This window comes from Cervus elaphus, chromosome 18 (genome assembly GCF_910594005.1).
Source record: "Cervus elaphus chromosome 18, mCerEla1.1, whole genome shotgun sequence".
Lineage (NCBI taxonomy): Eukaryota > Metazoa > Chordata > Mammalia > Artiodactyla > Cervidae > Cervus > Cervus elaphus.
This window is the reverse complement of record NC_057832.1, coordinates 57,751,935-57,764,928: the sequence shown is the minus strand read 5'-3', so window position 1 is coordinate 57,764,928 and position 12,994 is coordinate 57,751,935. Positions and strand designations below refer to the sequence as shown.

Here is a 12,994-nt window from a genome sequence, read left to right as displayed (position 1 = left end):
TTGATTAGTTAAGAAGGGACGCCCTTGGCCTTGGGAGTTCTGGTCACTGTGCTTTGTGTACAAGACAAGGCCTCATAGGGAGGTCAAAGCTATTACCCTGCTGCCCATTCTATCAAATAATAAATCTAAATGCTATCAAGGTTGTTACACTGCACCTGCTGTGCTAAATATCCAGCCCATGTTCACACATGTTGGATAGAATATGTGGGTGCTACATTCTAGGCTAAACAGTCTAATATGTTAGGGGAGCTTGCCTGCTTCAAGGTGGTGTTGCTGTCTTTTGTGAGGCTGATTATATCTAAAAAGAAGTTCTTGTAACTTTAGTGTCAGTGTGGTTTCGTCACAGGTATGACATTTGTCAACATTAACAGAAATAGTCATAATGAAGGCTTGTTGTCTGTACCTTGTCATCGCCACCCCTCATCCAGCCTCTTCCCTCCCAGAGCTCTTCCACAGGAACCCAAAAAGCCATGTTTTATTCACAGAGGATTGTGAAGGCACCCAGCTCTACTGCTTCTCAGAGGTGACCTGGCCACTGCTTTAGATGTGACTTCCCCTCTTTTCCCTGCTCCCTTACCATCCTAACCCTGTGTTTGCATTTTAATAGAAGGATTTGGAAAATAGCTTGAAAATCTGAAAGAAGGAACAGTTAAACCTTATCATTAGATTATTGTAGTAGAATTCCTTGCATAGGGAAGTTACCTTTTTTTGGCCAGAGGGATCCTGTCCCACTAATCCTGCAATCAACATCCAGTAAAACTACCCACTCGTAAACCTCCCACCCACTTAAACTGTAGTTATCTCACTGATACTTTTACAGAATGATAATGATAAATACACAAACTTTTGTTTAAATAAAACCAATAGTAATAACGTATGGCAAGTTTAGGGCTAATACATACACACTCAGTTCAGTTCTGTTCAGTCGTGTCCGACTCTTTAAGACCCCATGGAATGCAGCATGCCAGGCTTCCCTGTCCATCACCAACTCCCAGAGTTTACTCAAACTCATGTCCCACAGAGTCGGTGATGCCATCCATCTCATCCTCTGTCATCCCCTTTTCCTCCTGCCTTCAATCTTTCCCAGAATCAGGGTCTTTTCCAATGAGTCAGTTCTTCCCATCAGGTGGCCAAAGTACTGGAGTTTCAGTTTCAGCATCAGTCCTTCCAATGAATATTCAGGACTGATTTCCTTTAGGATGGCTGGTTGGATCTCCTTGCAGTCCAAGGGACTCTCAAGAGTCTTCTCCAACACCACAGTTCAAAAGCATCAATTTTCTGGTACTCAGCTTTATTTATAGTCCAACTCTCATATCCATGCATGACTATTGGAAAAACTATAGTTTTGACTAGACGGACCTTTGTTGGCAAAGTAATGTCTCTGCTTTTTAATATGCTGTCTAGGTTGGTCATAGCTTTTCTTCCAAGGAGCAAGTGTCTTTTAATTTCATGGCTGTAGTCACCATCTGTAGTGATTTTGAAGCCCCCAAAAATAAAGTCTGTCACTGTTTCCACTGTTTCTCCAGCTATTTGCCATGAAGTGACGGGAACAGAGGCCATGATCTTAGTTTTCTGAATGTTGAGTTTTAAGCCAGCTTTTTCACTCTTCTCTTTCACTTTCATCAAGAGACTCTTTAGTTCTTCTTCACTTTCTGCCATAAGGGTGGTATCATCTGCATATCTGAGGTTATTGATATTTCTCCAAGAAATCTTGATTCCAGCTTGTGCTCCATCCAGCCCAGCATTTCTCATGATGTACTCTGCACATAACTTAAATAAGCTGGGTGACAATATATAGCCTTGACATACTCCTTTCTGGATTTGGATCCAGTCTATTGTTCCATGTCCAGTTCTAACTGTTGCTTCTTGACCTGTATACAGATTTCTTAGGAGGCAGGTCAGATGGTCTGGTATTCCCATCTCTTTAAGAATTTTTCACAGTTTGTTGTGATCCAAAGCCAAGTCAAAGGCTTTGGTATAGTCAATAAAGCAGAAGTAGGTGTTTTTCTGGAACTCTCTTGCTTTTTTGATGATCCAGCAGATGTTGGCAATTTGATCTCTGGTTCCTCTGCCTTTTCTAAATCCAGCTTGAACATCTGGAAGTTCACAGTGCACATACTGTTGAAGCCTGGCTTGGAGAATTTTGGGCATTCCTTTGCTAGCATGTGAGATGAGTGCAATTGTGCAGCAGTTTGGGATTGCCTTTCTTTGGGATTGGAATTAAAACAGACTTTTTCCAGTCCTGTGGGTAGTGTGGATATATACACACTACTATATATAAAATAGATAACCACCAAGGACCTAGAATATAGCACAGGAAACTGTACTTAATATTTTGTAATAACAGATAGAGGCTTCCCTGGTGGCTCAGACAGTGAACAGTCTGTCTGCAATGTGGGAGACCCAGGATCAAGCCTAAGTCGGGAAGATCCCCTGAAGAAAGGAATAGCAACCTACTCTGGAGTATTTTTGCCTGGAAAATTCCATGGACAGAGAAGCCTGGTAGGCTAAATAAAGGAAAAGGATCTGAAAAAGAATATATATATATATATATATATATATATATATATATATATATATATATAATATATATAATAAATGTGTGTATATATATTTATATGTATCACTCCATATTGTCCTACTCTTTGCAACACCCTAGACTGTAGCCCGCCAGGTTCCTCATCCATGAGATTCTCCAGACAAGAATACTGGAGGGGGTTTCTGTGCCCTCCTCAGGATCGAAGCCACATCTCCTATGTCTCCTACATTGACAGGTAGGTTCTTTACCACTAGTGCCACTGCACCAAAATACTGCCAGGCATGTAGTAGGTTCTTAATTTGCTCAGTGAATGAATTCATGAATGTAGACTTATAAAAATGTGAAGATCGGCCCTTTGCCCAATTATGTCATTAGCTGAATAAATTTCACTTCACTTTTCCAATTTCCCAGAGTTCCTCTATATCATGGTTTAGAACTTGACTCACACATTCTCTGCTCACGCGACCTAAGGGTATTGTGGCTTTCCATTGTTAAATGCGGAGGTGGAGTTGGAAAACAATCAAAAGAAATGTTCCTCTCATTTTTTGGAACAGATGAACAAATCTAGCATTTGTTTTTGAGAGAACAAATGTTCTTTGCAAAGAATAGACGCTGTTCCCCAAATCTTTGAAGTATGTCACTGATCTTTAACCAGTAGCCGGAGAAGCAGGAATCCTAGTGACAAACATGGGCTTTGTTGGGATGAAAGCGAATCATAAGTTTACAAAAACTGATTGGGCATTTATTTGGCTTGTGACTAATGCCTGGCAGGGACACAGAGGAGGCTCTTCACTAGCCCAGCCACATATATTTTAAGTAAAGACCCTTGTGCTCAAAGAGATTCAGTTTTTTTGCCTAGTGTTCTCTTTTGGATTAAAATAAAGCATTGCTTGAGATATAAATAATAATAAGAATCATGCCAAAGTCACAGCAGTTCCTCTAATGGTAGAGGGAAACAGATTACTTGGGGAGAGGGATTATCGTTGTTTATTTTTACAGGGTTTTTTTTTTTCAATAATTCATTTAATTTGCTAGTTGTAAAATCCACTATAAGAATCAGAGCAGTGTTCCTAACTGTCTCCCAATCGCTGGTTCTGGCTTTTGTGGTACAAATGTTGAAGCCAGTGTGTTTCCTGTCAATACAATAAAAAATCTTCATCACCCTGAGGGCTTACCCTAGATGCAGGATTGATGGAGTGGTTTCAGGATGCTACGAGTCTCCCATAATCCCCTTCTCTCTTAAAAACATTCCCCAGCCTACCGGCTAATACCTAAACTTCTCCTGCTAGAGTTTGGTTTCCTTAACTCACTGCTGTATTTGCTGAGCTGCTACTGCTTCAATCAAGTATCGGACGCATGAGTGGGAAAGATACCAGGATACCAGATACCTGAGGGGAGAGAGAAAAGTTAGCGCCTTTGTAAGAAAAGGGACACAGCTGAAGGTACAAGAGAGAAACTTTCCCAGCCTTGAGGCTTTACAGAACGCCAGCCTCATCCACTGGTTATAGGGATAAAAATTTCTTTGAGGACCGAGGGTCTTTACTTAAAATGTATGTGGCTGGCCCAGCCTACTGCATAGGTTATAGGGATAAAAGGAGGCCCATTGTTTGAAAACCCATGATTCCCTGAGTCGTTGTCTTGTTTCTACCCTCCTTCTAAAGGCCTTGAAGTGTGCCAGAGAACATCAGGCAGAAGTGCTCATTTCTACCAGTAACCCAGTGAAATGGAAGTAATGTTGCTTCTTGCAAACTACCTCTACAAAGACTGAGCTAGCTCCCTGCACTCCTTCAGCAAGCAGGCTTAGAGGAGCCCTGTTCAAGCAAAGTCGTGTGCAGAATTCCAGGGCACATGGCAGAGAAGAGCTGAGCTGCTCTGGAGCCCCGCCTGCAAGCCTCTCCTCTGAGCCCGAAAGAGGCTCTGTCCTATGATGCTGGCCCCTGGCGCAGGATGCCAACGACAGAGGCACTAGGGTGGTTGTCACAATGCTGTTCTCCATCCATGGAAACAGACAGTCTAAGGTTATCTTGAAGTGCACAGACTCAGGAGTCAGATAGCCAGGTCAGACACTGAGTCCTGACTTCGTCAGTAATAAGTAAGGAAAACGCAGAAGCAATTAACTGCAGTAGGCCTCACTTTCCTCATTTGCAAAATGGGTAAACATTCAGTTTAGGAGGGCTTCACGGGGCTTCCCTTGTGGCTCAGCTGGTGAAGAATCCACCTGCAATGCGGGAGACCAGGGTTTGATCCCTGGGTTGGGAAGATCCCCTGGAGATGGAAAAGGCTACCCACTCCAGTACTCCAGTCTGGAGAATTCCATGGACTGTTTAGTCCATGGGGTCACAAAGAGTTGGATACGACTGAGCGACTTTCATTTTCACTTTCACCAGGTACAGAGTAAGCCCTCAGTAGAGAGTAGTTGTTGTTCTAAAGATAAACTAAAAGTGAAAGTGAAGTCACTCAGTGTGTCTGACTCTGCAACCCCATCGACTAACCTACCAGGCTCCTCAGTCCATGGGATTTTCCAAGCAATAATACTGGAGTGGGTTGCCATTTCCTTCTCCAGGAGATCTTCCCGACCCAGGGATTGAACCTGGGTCTCCTGCATTGTAGGCAGACACTTTACCATCTGAGCCACCAGGGAAGTCTAAACTCAGTCTCAAATTAGGAATTTGGGATCAGTGTATACACACTACTGTATAGAAGACAGGTAAACAACAAGGACATAATGTATACAACAGGGGATGCTGCTCAATATTTTGTAATAATTTATAATGGGAAAGAATCTGAAAAAATATATATGTATATATTTTTGTTGTTGTTCAGTCACTAAGTCGTGTCGGACTCTTTGCAACCCCATGGACTGCAGCACTCCAGGCTTCCCAGTCCTTCGCTATCTCCCAGAGCTTGCTCAAGTTCATGTCCACTGAGTTCATGATGCCATCCAACCATCTCATCCTCTGCTGCCCTCTTCTCCTTTCACTTTCAATCTTTTCCAGCATCGGGGTCTCCTCAATGAGTCTGCTCTTTGCATCAGGTGGCCAAAGTATTAGAGCTTCAGCTTCATCATTAGTCCTTCCAATGAATATTCAAGGTTGATTTTCTTTAGTATTGACTGGTTTGATCTCCTTGCAGTCCAAGGGACTCTCATGAGTCTTCTCTAACACCACAATTCAAAAGCATCAATTCTTTGGTGCTAAGAATGGTCCAACACTTTGGCTTTTTTATGTCCCAACACTCACATCTATACATGACTACTGAAAAAAATATATATATCTGTATATATATGTATAAGTGTGTGTGTGTGTGTGTGTGTGTGTGTGTGTGTATATAACTGAATCACTTTACTGTATACTTGAAACTAACACAATGTTATAAATTAACTATACTTCAATTGAAAAAAAGAACACCTCGGTCCCAATTGATATAGAATTCTTCAATTTTAGGGGAGAGAAAAATGAAATTAGTAGATTTAATAGAGGATGAAAACTGTGAAAGTCTAGCCATCACTGAATCACTTTGCTTCCACTCTCAGCCTCTGTCGTAAAGACTAGTTCTGTCCCAAATTATGTACGGGTAGTGATTGTGGCCCTTGTTCGCTATAGACAAAAAGTTGCTTCTGTATGATGATGCAAATGTGGATTTCAGGGATGCTAATGTTCTAATGAGCCAGAAGTTAATGAACAGGAAACTGAACAAGAATGGGGCAAACCACTTGGCACCAGGGATGGCTTCAGGGCAGGAAGTACAGAAAGGAGGAAGTGATTCGGAAGGACCGAAGGGTGGGCTGCATGCGGGGCTGCTTCTGGACCAGCTGAGAGCAGGCTGACTGCGAGCTGAACGATAGACACAAGTACACCTTCTATTCCTTGCCCAGCAAATCAAGTTAGAGCTGAAATACCCAAGAGCTTTCCCATCGCACAAAGGGTCTGAATGCCATTTGTGTGAACCCTTGACTGTATTGCTTTTGTCCTGTTTACTCTTGGTTTAAACATATTAGTTCTGTTACCCAGAGAGATGGTGGGTTTCTTCATGGTGGGGGCCATGCCTTCTGCATTTTATCCCTCTCCCAAGGTGTCACCGCCTAGCAGATATACTTGTCTAAGAGGAGCAAAGTACAGGAAGCCACTTTAGATACTGCAAACAAGGGAATGTATTAGAAGGGCTGGAGCTCCAAAAAGAGGGAGCGAGGAGAGAGAGAGAGACAGGGGTGGCGGGGTGGTGTTGAAGGGGCAAAAAGCAAGCAGAGGTGATTCCTAAGGTCAGAAGTAGCTAACCTGCCTGGGCTGGTGCCCATGAACTTGATCTTGCTGCTGCAGGTGGGTTGAGACACTTGACATTGGTTCTACTCAAGAAGTGTTCTCTCTCCCAGAGTTGGAACCCATAAGAAAGCCCTGGGCCTTCCCAGGCTGCTGGAGTCCAGAATTGTTCCAGTCCTGCTGCTGCTTCAGCAGCTGCCATCAGCTGCCTCGTTCTGAATCAGAAGAAGTAATCTTCTGTCTCTATTATGCTTCGGTATTGCCCACAAATACCACCAGTAAGGAAAACCCCATGGAAAGACAGTTGGTCAAGGAGCATGGAAATACAGTTTGCAGAGACGGAGCAGGACAAAGTGTAATGGGACAGGTGTGGGGCTGAAAGACAGCCGATGGATCATTAGCGTGCTTGTTATAATGGAAACACCACTTGATTTAATAGCAGGAGACCTGAAATCAAGCCCATCTCTAACACTCAGTGGTCATGTGATCTTGTGTAAGATACAGGTTCAATATCTTGCACCTCTCTGTGCCTCAGATTTTTTGCTTGTAAAATGAGGATAATAATAGTACTACCTCACCGCGTTGCTGGGGGCGCTAAACGAGATGATACATATGGAAACCACTTAGAAATGATCAAGATCTCTGTGAATATTAGGTACCTTACACAGACCTGTTAGTTATCAAATTCACTGTTTATGAGGTAATCATTAAGGACATTTTTATAAACTGGAAAAGATTTATACCAGTCTGTCAATTTGCTGCCTGCATGTAGATTTCCTTTATGATACTGAACAATTACTAAATTGGGAGAGATGTGAGATCAGTGGTACTTGTCAATTTAGCAGATTAAAAAAATTCAGCAATTCTCTTTGATGGGTCACATCCAAAGATAAGCAGCTGAGCCCTCTTAGCAGCAGGAAGGAAGGGCAGCAAGCCTTGGGTTACACAAATGAACTTATTAAGGGGATTTATAAAGCCATCTAGTTAATCAGAAAGGAGGGGAGTGAAAAGAGCCTTTCTTAGCCAAGCCGGGATCACCCGCTGGACAATTAGAAGCACAGTTTTCATTAGGCTGTTGTAGTCCTCGGTTGGGGTCAGGCCTGTGAGCTAGGATACAGCTGGCCGGTGGAGACAGTCCGGCTGTAATTAATCACAAGGGGGTGGAAACCAAGGATGAGGCGTTCACACCCTTTGATTTCGAATGGCCCCTGTTCCACTGCATTGACCTGCGGTGCCTGTATTGACCTCTGTTAGATTTCTGTGAATTGTGGCATGTTAGGGCCTCACTTACAAGTTGCCAGTGGAGTTGTTTAGGTAGTCCATTGATTTTAGCCTTGACGGGATGAAGATTGGGTTAAATTTCTTCAAGATATTAGAGTAAAATGCTAAGTCAAGTAGGAGGTTAATGGATTTAGCTATTAATGTGTTTTATACCGGTAATATCAACAACAGCTAATTTTCTTGTGTCAGATGCTTTCTCTGTGTCAGATACTGTTCTAAGCACTACACTAACTCACTTAAACTTCATAATAACCCTACGAGGTAGGAACTGTGGTGCCCTTTTTTACAGATGAGTAACAATGGCATATAGACCTATAGGACCTTGTGTAGGTCACAGTAAATGGGGGACTCAGCTTTTAACCCAGATGAGGCTGGTTCCAGTGCATTAATATTTTCTTAACCACTAGAAAGTACTGTCTCTTGAAAAATGGAAACTTCTTTCACGTCCCTAATTATTTGGTGATTGTTCACTGAAGTGAATGTGTCATATTTAACAGCACACATTTCTGTAAATAAATCACTCTCATGAATTGATCAGTTTTCCAAGACTCAAACTGCGTCAGCATTTTAAGATTGTTCTTTCGGATGTTATTATTTTAATATTCTAACTTACTGAGAACTAAAGTTCCTAAACTGTTTCTTCACAAAAAAAAAAAAAAAAGTATTGTATAAAACGACCAGAATAGGCATCTGGTGCCAAGAAAAACTTGGACATGTGTTTTTCAGGTAAGGAACCAGTGCAAAGAAGACCCATAGGTACTTGGTAGCAGCTCAGGGTATAGACAGCATGCGGCCTTGGATACCATCTTTAGCCCCAGATTCTTGGGGCTACACAGAACTAAACAGCACTTTTAAATGAGTTACTGCCACTTTTAAAACAGTTGACTTTTATATAAAAAATTGTATTTCTGCCTTTAAAAAAAAATCAGGTGGTCCGGCAATACTGGGTATGTATTTCCCTGACAACAGCTGCTGGAGTTGGTAATAGTAGGCTCTCAGCTGCCCAGAAAGCAGGGCCTGAGTCTCTATTCCTTTGCTGGGCAGATTCACTCTTTAGCTACTTGGCCCCCTTAAGCATTTTAGTTTGAGACCATTAGTTTGGAACAAAGATGTCCTGATTCCAGTCATCTTCTTTTTACAGGACTAAATGGATCTTTCAGAAAATTATAGCCATTTACAATTCAGATACTTTTAAAAAATATTTTTAGTTTAAGAGTATAATCAGGTTTCAGTTCCTCTTATGGGGTGAAAAGTTGTGTCTCTTCACTTCCTCCCACCCCCTCCTTTCCTCTTTAAAAATGTGTAATGATGCATTAGTTTCATGCAAGGTCAAAAGGAACTTTGATTATTGTCCTCATTTATACCAAATAAATAGATACATATATAACAAATACATTTAAAAACTGGTGGTACATTGAAGAAGATATGCTGATGACAAACATGAAAAGATGCTTCACATCTTGTCATCAGGAAAATGCCAATTAAAACAAAATAATTGCATGGACCATATACCCCAAATAGACAAAGCAATCTCAAGAAAGAAGAACAAAGCTGGAGGCATCACACTTCCTATTTTTAAAATATGAAGCTATAGGAATCAATCAGTATGGTATGGATCAATGGAACAGAACAGAGAGCCCAGAAATAAATCCATGCATGTATGGTCAATTAATTTACAACAAAGGAGCCAAAAAGATACATGGGGAAATGACAGTCTCTTCAACAAATGATATTGGGAAAACTGGACCACTATAGTACACACACACACACACACACACACAGAGGAATATTATTCAGCCATAAAAAAGAATGAAAATTTGCAACAACATAGACAAACCTTGAGTGTATTATGCTAAATACCATGATGAGACAGAGAAAAACAAATGCTGTATGATCGCCCATGTAGAATCTTAAAAAGTAACTAAAATTTTAAAAGCTCATAAATACAGAGAACAGATTGGTTGCTAGAAGTTGGGGTAGAGGGTAAGTGAAATAGGTGAAGGGAGTCAAAGGTACAAAATTCCAGTTAAAGATAAGTCATGGGAATGTTAGGTAAAACATGGCAACTATAGTTATTAATACTGTATTGCATGTCTGAAAAATGCTAAGAGATTGTAAAGGTTTTTGTTACAAGAAAAAAAAAACCTGTAACTATTGATGATCACAGATGTTAACTAGACTTATTGCGACACTGATTTGCAATATATATACACACACACACACACACACACACTTATAGGCTGAATCATTATGTTGTACACCTGAAACTAATATAATGTATTTCACTTATACCTCAGTTGAAAAAAAGAAACCAAAAAAACCCATCTAGAGAAATAACATACCACTACACAACTATCAGAATGGCCAGACTCTGGAAAACTGAGAGCATCCAATGCTCATGAGGTTGTGGAACAACAGGAACTCATACATTGCTGGTGGGAATGCAAAATGGTACAGCCACTTTGGAGGACAGTTTGGTGGTTTCTTACAAAACTAAAACATACTCTTACTATATGATCCAGCATTTGTGCTCCTTGGTATTTACCCAAAGGAGTTGTAAACTTCTGTCCGCATGAAGACCTGCACACAGATGTTTATAGAATCTTTATTCATAATTGCTAAAACTTGGAAGCAACTAAGATATTCTTCAGTAGGTGAATGGATAAATAAACTGTGGTACATCCAGTCAATAGCATGGTTCAGGGCAAAAAAGAAATGAGTTACAAAATCATGAAAAGATATGAAGAAAACTTAAATGCATATTACTAAGTGAAAGAAGCCAATCAGAAAAGGCTACATATTATGATTTCAAGGATTCTGGAAAAAGCAGAACTACGGAGACAGTAAAAGGTCTGTGGTTGCCCGGGGTCGGGATTGTACAGAAGAGGTGAATAAACAGAGCACAGAGGTTTTTTTTTAGGGCAGTGAAAATACTTCCTCTTTATATTATAATGGATACATGGCATTATACATTTATCCAAACTTATAGAAGGTACAACACCAGGAATGAGCCCTAAGATAAATTATGGAAGTTGAACGACTATGATGTATTAATGCAGGTACATCACAGGTAACAAATGTATCATCTTTGGGGGTGGGTGGGTGTTGATAACAGGGGAGGCTATATGTGTGTGAGGGCAGAGAATACATGGGAAATCTCTGTACTTTCCTGTCAATTTTGTTTTGAACCTAAAACTGCTGTAAAAAATAAAATCTTAAAAATTTTTTTTAACCAAAACACTATTGATACTGTCACTAACCAGTCTTTGTGACCCATGTTTAACTATCAAGAAAGACACATTTGAGAAATAAACTATCTGAAATCAGCTTATCTTTCTCTACATTGTTATGCCAATCATTAAATTGTATTAATTTCTGATTTTCTAATTATGTATCATCAGGCTTATGACTTCTGAGCATTTGCTTGCTATCTGGCTATATTTAATTCAAAAATAATTTGTATAATGAAACTAATTTTATTTTCCTTGAGATACTGCAATTTTAATTACTGAGAAGGGAGTCAAATTAAATAATATTTATCCAAAGTAAATGTAGGAGATAATAAAATATTTCCATGGCAGGTTTAACTCAAAACACTCATGTATACCAATTAATTTGGTGTTAGATTAGAGGTATATGGAAGAGGGGGTTGCCCAGAAACACAGCTCTTTTCTTTTGATCGTGTGTATTTCATCTGCCAACAGCTGAGCAACTTGATCCTGAATCTGCCAGTTTTCTCTGTGGATCCGTTGGAAATGTGGCTAATCCCAGGCGGTTTTGTTCATGCTCATGTACAGATTGCTTTCAGAAAGTGCCCAGATGTGCGCAATAAGTCCAGCTTTGTAATGCCATTTATCTGGCAACAGAAGTGCTATTTGCAGTAGTTAACTATCTTTTTTACATTTGCCATGGTCCAGTAGTGTTGCAGAGCTTTGTGGCATCCGGTAGCTAGTGACTGACAATCAGCAGATTCTAAAGCCTTTTCAGAACCCTGAAAGAATAGATAATGATAGTGTACAATGCTGAAATGATGAAAGGAATAATGGATACTCGAATGTTGATGCAATTCAGCTTCCTCAAAACGATTACAGTTCATTTTCTTTGATTAGTGTTGTTCAAGTTTTGACTTTAATTCTTTATTGTTTAACTTCTGGAAGATGCCATTCCGGAAAACATTACCACACGGAATCCATCAGAAATGTTTAGACAGTTGTCATCACAAAGAGTCGAAATGCCTGCTTTGTTCTCTTCCGTTGACCTGCTCTGTCCTGCACTGATGGTTGCTGATTCGACTTTTTAAGGACATAATGGATTTCTTTTTAAATGTTTGAGAGAGATGGTTTTCAGCTTTGGGATCAGATAGGAAAGGTGCTGTGCTGACAGAAAGCTGAAGAAGAGTGAGTTAAGCAAAGTGGTAGTATTTTTACTTAGGACAGAGAAGTTTGGTGGTTTGTGGCTCAAGTGACCTTTGAATGTTGACCTCTGAGACTTTGGGATGAAATGGAGTCTTCAAAATTTGACAAGGTTAATGTACAAGCTTACCTGTTACCAAGAACCTTCCAAGTTTATGTTTACTGTACTGTGTGCTCAGTCATGTCTGACTCTTTGTGACCGCATCAATTGTACTCACCAAGCTTCTCTGTCCGTGGGATTTCTCAGACAGGAATACTGGAGTGAGTTGCCTTTTCCTTCTCCAGGGGATCTTCCTGAGCCAGGAATTCAACCCACGTCTCTTGTGTCTCCTGCATCACAACTGGGTTCTTTACCTGCTGAGCCATTAGGGAAGTCCTTATGTTTATTAACACCATAGATTTGCCCCCATGTGGTAAATGCATCTCTTCCTCTTCCTGGGCTTCCTTTCAGGAAAGAAGGAGCTCTGGAATACCATTTTTAGTTTAGTTTAAATTACAGTGGTTCT

The 12,994-nt window shown here is 40.6% G+C and overlaps 1 protein-coding gene and 1 non-coding gene across 30 annotated transcripts in view; one reads left to right on the top strand and one right to left on the bottom strand.

The window, feature by feature from the left end:
* Positions 1-12,994, top strand: part of NRCAM (neuronal cell adhesion molecule) — a 327,295-nt gene that overhangs the window by 176,995 nt on the left and 137,306 nt on the right. The gene's annotated exons all lie outside the window — the stretch shown is intronic.
* TRNAC-ACA lies at positions 5,109-5,180 on the bottom strand. Its single transcript has one exon. It is a non-coding gene; the product is annotated as a tRNA-Cys (tRNA).